Source organism: Limulus polyphemus, unplaced genomic scaffold, assembly GCF_000517525.1.
Source record: "Limulus polyphemus unplaced genomic scaffold, Limulus_polyphemus-2.1.2 Scaffold624, whole genome shotgun sequence".
In the NCBI taxonomy this organism is placed as follows: Eukaryota; Metazoa; Arthropoda; class Merostomata; order Xiphosura; family Limulidae; genus Limulus; species Limulus polyphemus.
In genome coordinates, this window is record NW_013666234.1 from 36,513 (window position 1) to 44,990 (window position 8,478).

Genomic DNA, 8,478 nt, shown 5'->3' on the forward strand with positions numbered 1-8,478 from the left:
TTTTCTTATTATATCTCCGGTCAGAGGAATGTGTCTTTTCTCTGTTTTTAAAATTTGCATGTTATTTTTATTTCCTTTCTGTTTCTGTTAAATTAACTATTTATGATTTATTAATTATATTTACCTTACTTTCCATATGATGTATACCTTCTCTCACAGACCGGGTATGATTTAGTAGTTAGTATGGTCCGACTGTGAATCTTAGGATTCATGGTTTTCGCACCGTTCCACACTTTGAAGCAGTGGTAGCGCTATAAGAGTGATGGCCAAATCCCATTCTTCAGTCAGACAAGAGTTTCCCAAATGTTGGTGGTGCGTAAAAATTATAAAAAATTCTAAATTTTCCTTTTACGCTTATAATTTTTTTTGTTTAAATATTATTTTGTTGCATTCCTAGCTTTTTATCACGAAGTTTATATTTCATTTTTCGTCATTTTATTTGGTTCATCTAAAGTACCGAATTTTCATATATTTTTCTGTTGTTATTTTTATAGAAAATTGGTAAAATAAGTTTATATTAATCTATTTCCAGGTTTCTCTGAAACTTTCACTAATTAAAGAATAATGTAGTGAAACAAGAGTAACTTGTTGCAATTTTCATAAACTAACCTTAAACTCCGTGATTTCACAAATCGTGTTTTGCATAAATGCATATCGTATTTAGAAAATGGAAAAAAAAATTAGAGACGACATATTTATTATGTTTAGACCATTCCTAATTACTAGGTTTTTGTTTTAAATTCACGTATTTTTCGATTTTCTGATTAGTAATGAGCATGTGAACATTTTTTTATGAACTTAAATTTTTGAAAAATATATAAAAACTTGGTTTGTAAGTTCTTCTCAAACTCATTTCTTAAAACAATCTTATATTTAATAAATGTTATTATCAAACAATTAAGAATGTTGTTGTATAAGACATAAGCAGAAGTATAAGAAAAAAAAAGAAGGTATCTTGAGGAGATGAAAACCTATAAAGCCCAAGAAGGCTAAAAAAAAAATAAGTAAAACGATTGGGCTTATGTGTCAATACACTGTAATAAAAGATGTATAACTTTCGTGGAAGCTACTAGAATTCAAATCGAGAATTATATCGACTGAGGTTTTATACTTCAACAATTACAAACAGGTCTAACTCTTGCTGTATTTTCCATAATAACGTCCAATTCCAGTGCATCGTGCAAGACGTTTCGAGTCTCTGCCATCATTACCTACCGATTTTCTGATTCTATAATTCTCGTGGAATTACAGCCCTCGCCCCCCCCCCCAAAAAAATCTCACAGTAAAGTAACAAAAAAAAGGGAGTAAGATCCCGGAATTACGATTTCGAAAATTACTTCGGGGCACGATTGAATTGCCTATATTTTTCCTTTCACCTCCAAGTACTAAGTTTCTCATAGTGGTATAGACAATCTCAAACCTCGCCTCTCTACCCCGGGGCAAGGCAGTTTCTTTTCGTCTTTAACGTCGCCATAACGACCACTTTCTTTACTGCTCGTGGAATTTGGCGCTTTCTTCTGCTGTACGACATGTTACGTATTTAAGTCCTGGAATGACGAATTCTGCCTAAGGGCTAGAAATTCCAAGTAACGCTTTGAACATTTAAAAAACACATGTATATGGTACCCATGAATGTAATTTTTTGACTAGTCTACCAAATTTTATTTTAATATATAACAGTTATCAGTCCGGTGAATCAGCACTTAACATAATTTTTACGACTTATTAATTTTAAAATGACGATGGTTTGTTCGCCTTGGAAAGACCAATATTCACTTTTTTATACCGTTATATAGGACAGGAATTTGTTGTCACTGTTGCTGATGATCTTACAAAAATCTCTTCAAAATTATTATCTACAAAATATTTATATCATAGGACTATTGGCAGTATAATGTGATAAAACACGACTCAAGGCCAGGGATGGCCAGGTAGTTAGGGTGCTCGATTCGCAATCTGCGGGTTCGAATCCCTGTTCCACCAAACATGTTTGCCCTTTCAGCCGTGGGAGTGTTATAGTGTGACGGTTAATCCTACTATTCGTTGGTAAAAGAGTAGCCCAAGAGTTGGCGGTGGGTGGTGATGACTAGCTGCCTTCCCTCTAATCTTGGTAAGTTGGGGACTCCTGGCGTAGATAGCTCTCTTGTAGCTTTGTGCGAAATTCAAAACAAACTGTACCTATACTTCAGTAACTATTATTGCTTCAGATGTATCACTTAAAGACCACGTGTACAATACTATTTTACTTGATTTTTTTCCCACTTTAAGGTGTCAGCTCAGTACCGACCGAAATACCCGAGCCCTTACCTACAACGAGAGATTTTCACATTAAACCTGGAAGATGGATATTTCGGATGCCAGGTTAACCACTCGACTGACGTCTTACAGTTATTTGAACTCTCGAATCTGTGTAATGGAGTTCCAGATTGTTTCTTTGGAACCGATGAAGTTGGGGAAGATTTGAAATGTACAGATAGGGGTAAGAAAAAGAAAACGAACTTCATTATATTCATGAACAAAAATCAAAATTGTTTTAAAACGATTGCCTATGCAAGTTTGGCAGATACCTTGATTAATATAGTAAATTATATATAATATAAATTTAGTTACAATTAAAAAATAACTACATCGTGAAAACTACACTTCAGAGTTCAGAATACGACACGTCCTTTGTACTAACATACATTCCAAGAGTTAACAATTAACCGCATAAGGATTTAAGTTCAGGAAGACACGTCCTTTGTACTAACATACATTCCAAGAGTTAACAATTAACTGCATGAGGATTTAAGTTCAGGAAGACACGTCCTTTGTACTAACATACATTCCAAGACTTAACAATTAACTGCATGAGGATTTAAGTTCAGGAAGACACGTCCTTTGTACTAACATACATTCCAAGACTTAACAATTAACTGCATAAGGATTTAAGTTCAGAAAGACACGTCCTTTGTACTAACATACATTCCAAGACTTAACAATTAACTGCATAAGGATTTAAGTTCAGAAAGACACGTCCTTTGTACTAACATACATTCCAAGAGTTAACAATTAACTGTATAAGGATTTAAGTTCAGGAAACTACATAAAATCCGCAGCATTAAGAAAATGCAAATAAATGTGGAGTCCTGCATTAAGTTTTTATCTATTATTTGTTGATTCTGTTGAGTTACGTCAATAATGATTAATAATAAGTCGTGTAGTGTGAAATAAGTTAACTTATAATAAAGCTTGTAACTTAAAAATTGTTATTTTTTACTTTCATTACATGTCAATTTGATTTTTCTCATGATCAAGATTTGATTCAATATCTGAATTGATGTCGTTTTACGATAGCTTTAACACTGCAGAAGCATGATACTTTTGTTAACTTTATTAATAAATGGTTTTATTTTAGTTGATCTGTCAACTTGTTACAAAAAAACTAAATAGTACTTTAATGGACGCGTGTGCCATTTGCATTTTATGTGTTTTCCTTTTTAAAGTCCATAAACATATCTGACAGTTATAAGAAGTCATGAAATCTATGGGTGTTCGTAAATCCTACCCCGATATCCAAATATATTTTTACTGATAAATGTTTAGGTTTAGACGTAGGAAACACAAGACACTTCACTTATATACGCCCTTCTTTTGCCACTAAAAATTATATAAGATGTGACGTTTAAAAGTTGTTTTTCTCTTAGAAAACTGCCATCCCAAGATGCCACGATGCATGAACGGCGCCTGTCTAGAAAACTTATGTTACTGCAACGATGGGTTTGGCGGCAAAGGTTGTGAAATGCCAGGTAATTTTTTAAGATGTGCTCTTTTGGTTAATAGAAAACTTACTAGCCTAAAACATAAATATCTAATGACGTTTCTGTAGGTTTTACGCTTGTATCTTATAAACGGATATATAACACGTATATATACATATCGATTGAGTTAGATCAGCTAGAGAAATATGCCCTTAGAAAAATATACACTGTTTTCTAAGTATAAGTTAAAACCCTGTGCAAAGAAACTTGTTAAATTAAAGTAACAGTTGTGTTTTAATATATGTTTATGTTTGATCTTGTTATTTTCAGATGAAAACGAATGTAAATATAGACCATGTGACGTATTTGCCCGCTGTACGAATACAATGGGAAGTTTTTACTGTTCTTGTTTTTCTGGGTACGAAGGAGATGGTTTCGATTGTCACGGTATGATACCACTTCTCCCTCACCGACATTATTTCTTTTGATTATAAACAACAAAAACAGATAAATAAATAGTCAGATAAAGCAAAAGAAAAAATCAGTGATTTGATAAATGATACAGTAATTATATGACAAGCCAATATATTTTATGTAGCATTTTACTTTTTAGTATACCCCTAAGTAAACATTTAATTAGTTTCTATGAACCACTAATGAGATATACAGGTTATTTTTGTTGTCTTATACTGAAAGGATTTATACATTTTGATAATAAAGTTAGAAAAAACTGCCTTCACACTCCAAATAATTATCACAGAACTTTTTATTTTAACCGACGTTTCGTCTTTGCGGCTTCTTCAGGACAAGTACATAAAACTGTTTGATATTAGATTTTAAGGAGAAAAAGTATATGGTAGCTATTCTCATTAACGAAAAAATCCAAAAATGAACAGAGGCAATGGAGGTACAAGTAACTAAACCATCATTACAAAAACAAAAACAAAAAACATATGAAAAATATAAGGATGATGTAGGGATGCAACTGCCAAAAATTAAAGAAACAAGGTTTGGATAAACGATACAAAAGTACCCACGTAAGTAGCAAAATATTTCCAAGAAAACTTTTATCTACAATTAAATGTTGAATTCCTTTCATTTGCTTGACTTCAGGTTTGAATAAAAGCATTTAAACTGAATAATGCCATAAATCTTACAATGGCTAATTCTCATAAGCTTGTAACACTGATTCAGTGGCTACTTATGTAGGGATTTTTGTATGGTTTTATGTATTCATCCCTGTTTTGTTTCTGTACGTTTTTTGGCATTGCCATCCCTACATCATGGCCCGGAATGGCCAAGTGGTTAGGGCGCTTGATTCGCAATCTGGGGGTTGTGGTTTCGAATCCCCCTCCCACCAAACATGTTTGCCCTTGCAGCCGTGGGGCATTATAATGTGTTGGTCAATCCCACTATTCGTTGGTAAAAAAGTATCCCAAGTGTTGACAGTGGGTGATGATGACTAGCGCTTTCCCTCTAGTCTTTTACTACTAAATTAGGGACGGCTAGGGCAGACATTCCTCGTGTAGCTTTGCGCGAAATTCAAACCCTACATTATCCTTATTTTATTTTTTTCAAAAATGTTTCTATTACTTGTTTCCCCTCTTTTTTTAAACAATCAATATCAATGAATGGCAATCGCTACGAAGGCAGCAGTTTTAGCCTGGCGTGATGAGTTCTCTTGATGAACATCATGTGTTGAAGTTAGTAAAACGCTATATGCTTTTGCACTCCCCAATCTAAAATGCGACATTTTGGTGTGTAAATCATCGCAGCAACTTCAAGCATTGGTGAACTAGCCCTTATTACGCCAAACTGGACGTTGACTTTAATGATTTGATAAAGTAGATTGAAAAGCTAGAAGCTGATTCGAGAATTAAAGTTTCAAATACAGACATAAAGTGAATTACAAAGAACACTGACTACAGTTAGAGTTCACAACCCATGTTTCTAAGGTATAACATGGAAACATGTAAAAAGTAATTTGTGAAATGAGAACGTTCACAAATTTCACAGCTGTTATTGTATTTGGAATATTGGAAAAAAGAAGTGGGAAGTATAAAAGTGGAGCCAGCTTGAAATCTAGGTGGAAAGGATAGATGCTACTACTTAACTCAAATTGAATTGTACATTAAATTAGAATAACATTTAGGAGATTAACGGAGAAAGAGGAGCCTGTGTCGAGGCCTGTAGCAAACTCCCCAAGCATAGTAGTAGAAGTAATATTAAAATAATCTTATTTACATTGGGTACCTTGCGTTAAAAATAAAAATAATTATAAAAATGATGCACAATAATCAATAATATAAAGTGAAAGCGCTTGCTTGTTGTTGTTTATTATTAAGCACAAAGCTACACAAAGGGCTATCTGTGCTCTGCCCACCACGGGTATCGAAACCTGGTTTCTAGTAGTATAAGTCCGCAGACATACCGCTGTGCTACTGTGGGGCTTCGGTGGTTTGGGATTATGGACGGTGCAAGATATCTTTTTTTCATGCATAAATAATGAAGTCAAGAAGATGTCGTATCATTGGCTATAGTGTCGTTTTATGATTAACAGTCTCGATTTCCTATTTTTTTTTTTTTTATTAAAACGCAATCACTTGCTATTTACCTCAGGTACGTAGTATAAAACAAAGTGGTACATAATAATAATTAATACTAAAATAGAGGAAAATTTTTGTTTGCTTATTGTTAAGAACAAAGTTACACAATGGGCTAACTGTACTGTGCTCGCCATGGGTATCAAAACCCGGTTTTTAGAGTTATAACTTGTGTAAGTCTTCAGATTTACCGCTGTTTCACAGGAGGGGGGGGGCAGTTGTATCTTGCTTATGGTTAAACGTTGGGAGAGTTTTTAGCAGTTGCCAATGGACAGTTGCCAATGCACAGTCTCTCCCCTATATAATTATGGACTCCTGTGGCAGTACGCTTGTCAGTGCACAGTCCAGATAGCGTGACAACGTTTCTATCTTCGAACCAAAGACAACACAGAGACAACCGATCAGCATCTACCTACTGCTGTTATATATATATATATATATAGGGGAGGGAGATATATATTGATTAATAACGCCAATACCTTGGTTTTTTTAACCCGTGATGGGCATATCACAGATAATCCAGTGGGTAGTTTTGCATTTAACAACAAAACAAACAAATATACAACTGAATTATTTTAGATGTAATATTACTGTTCCAACTTTCTTTTTGAGGTGAATGATAATAGATTGTTCCAATGTAAGTAGAATATTCAATTTTTAATAAACATTGCTATAGGAACGTAAATGAAATCTTACGACGATACTATTTCGTTATATCAGTAAACTTACTTGAGTTTTGTTAATATAATAATATGTTTTTTATTTTAGATATCAACGAATGTGAGATACCCACTCTAGCTGCCCTATGTGTAGACAATGCCGAATGTTGTAACCTACCAGGCCATTATGTATGCAAATGTTTACCCGGTTTTACTGGCAATGGAACAGTTTCGTGTACAGGCAAGTCAACTCATAATTAGCAGATGTGTACATGGTTGGTATTACTGTGGTTTAATTCGCAGCCAAAATAGTCGATAATAACGTAGATAGGAACCTTTGATTAAGCCACCTTAAAGAAACTAAGAGATATTATCAACTTCAATTTCAAAGGCTCAATCCAGACATTTGGGTTTGCGTTCACTTCATTTAAACTTTTAAAAATTGTATTTAAAATAAAATAAAAAACAACAACTGGGAACTCTGAGATATGCCTAGTTTTTAGTTCCAGTTCCAGATTAAAAAAACGAAAGTTCGCATTTTAAGAACGTATGTGAAATGTTTTAAGATATCATTATATACATGAAATGTGTTGATGATACTATTTTTTCCATATTCTGTGAGCAAAATTGAACTCGGGACCTTGTACATGCTAAGCGAGAACTTTACGAACAGAACTAAAGGATTTACACAATAACAGGGGCATAGTAATTCCCCCTACAGACCCCGTAGTACGTGTGTGAAGGGGAGGAACGCTAAATTGGGGCCCATAGCGCTATGATAAATCGGATACGAAGAGGGCGCGATGGAAAAATTCACAGGGGCGCCTACACATTCTGCGCTATGTCTCTGCCCAGTAGCATCTGCTTGTAATGAGGCACTTTTTGACAACTCAAACTATTATACTGTAAACAGTTGCAGTAATATATTATTACATGAAATAATTCTTTCGCTGATACTTATTTACGAATAACTTTAGGCTAAGCAGTTTGCATAAGTCATACTCGTGCCGTGCAGAGTCTCATATATTTAATGATTTAATAAGCTACATAATTTCAAATAACAACTTGAATGCAATATTTTTGTTTTAAGGTTAGTTGTACGCCAGGGCAAGAAATAGCTTATATGCTTTACAAAAATAAATAAATAAATTTATAGATTGCATTTTACATTGTCAAAAGCATTATAATTTTTCTGTGCGTTAAATGTTACATTTTTGTTGTGATATTTAATGTTTAATACTTTAATCAATTTCGCAGTAAAGTTTTCAAATAATACTAGGTTTTATTAAATCCTTATAATATTTGAAAAATATACATGTGGAAAAGTGTGCACATTATAGATACGTTTTAATATAAATTATTTATCATATTGAGAACTAGCTGGAGTACACGTCCCCTGGGCGGGAGTTATATTAAATTCATAATTAATAAAAGGTTATCTTAGGACATGAAAAGTTGTTTCCTTTATATGTAATT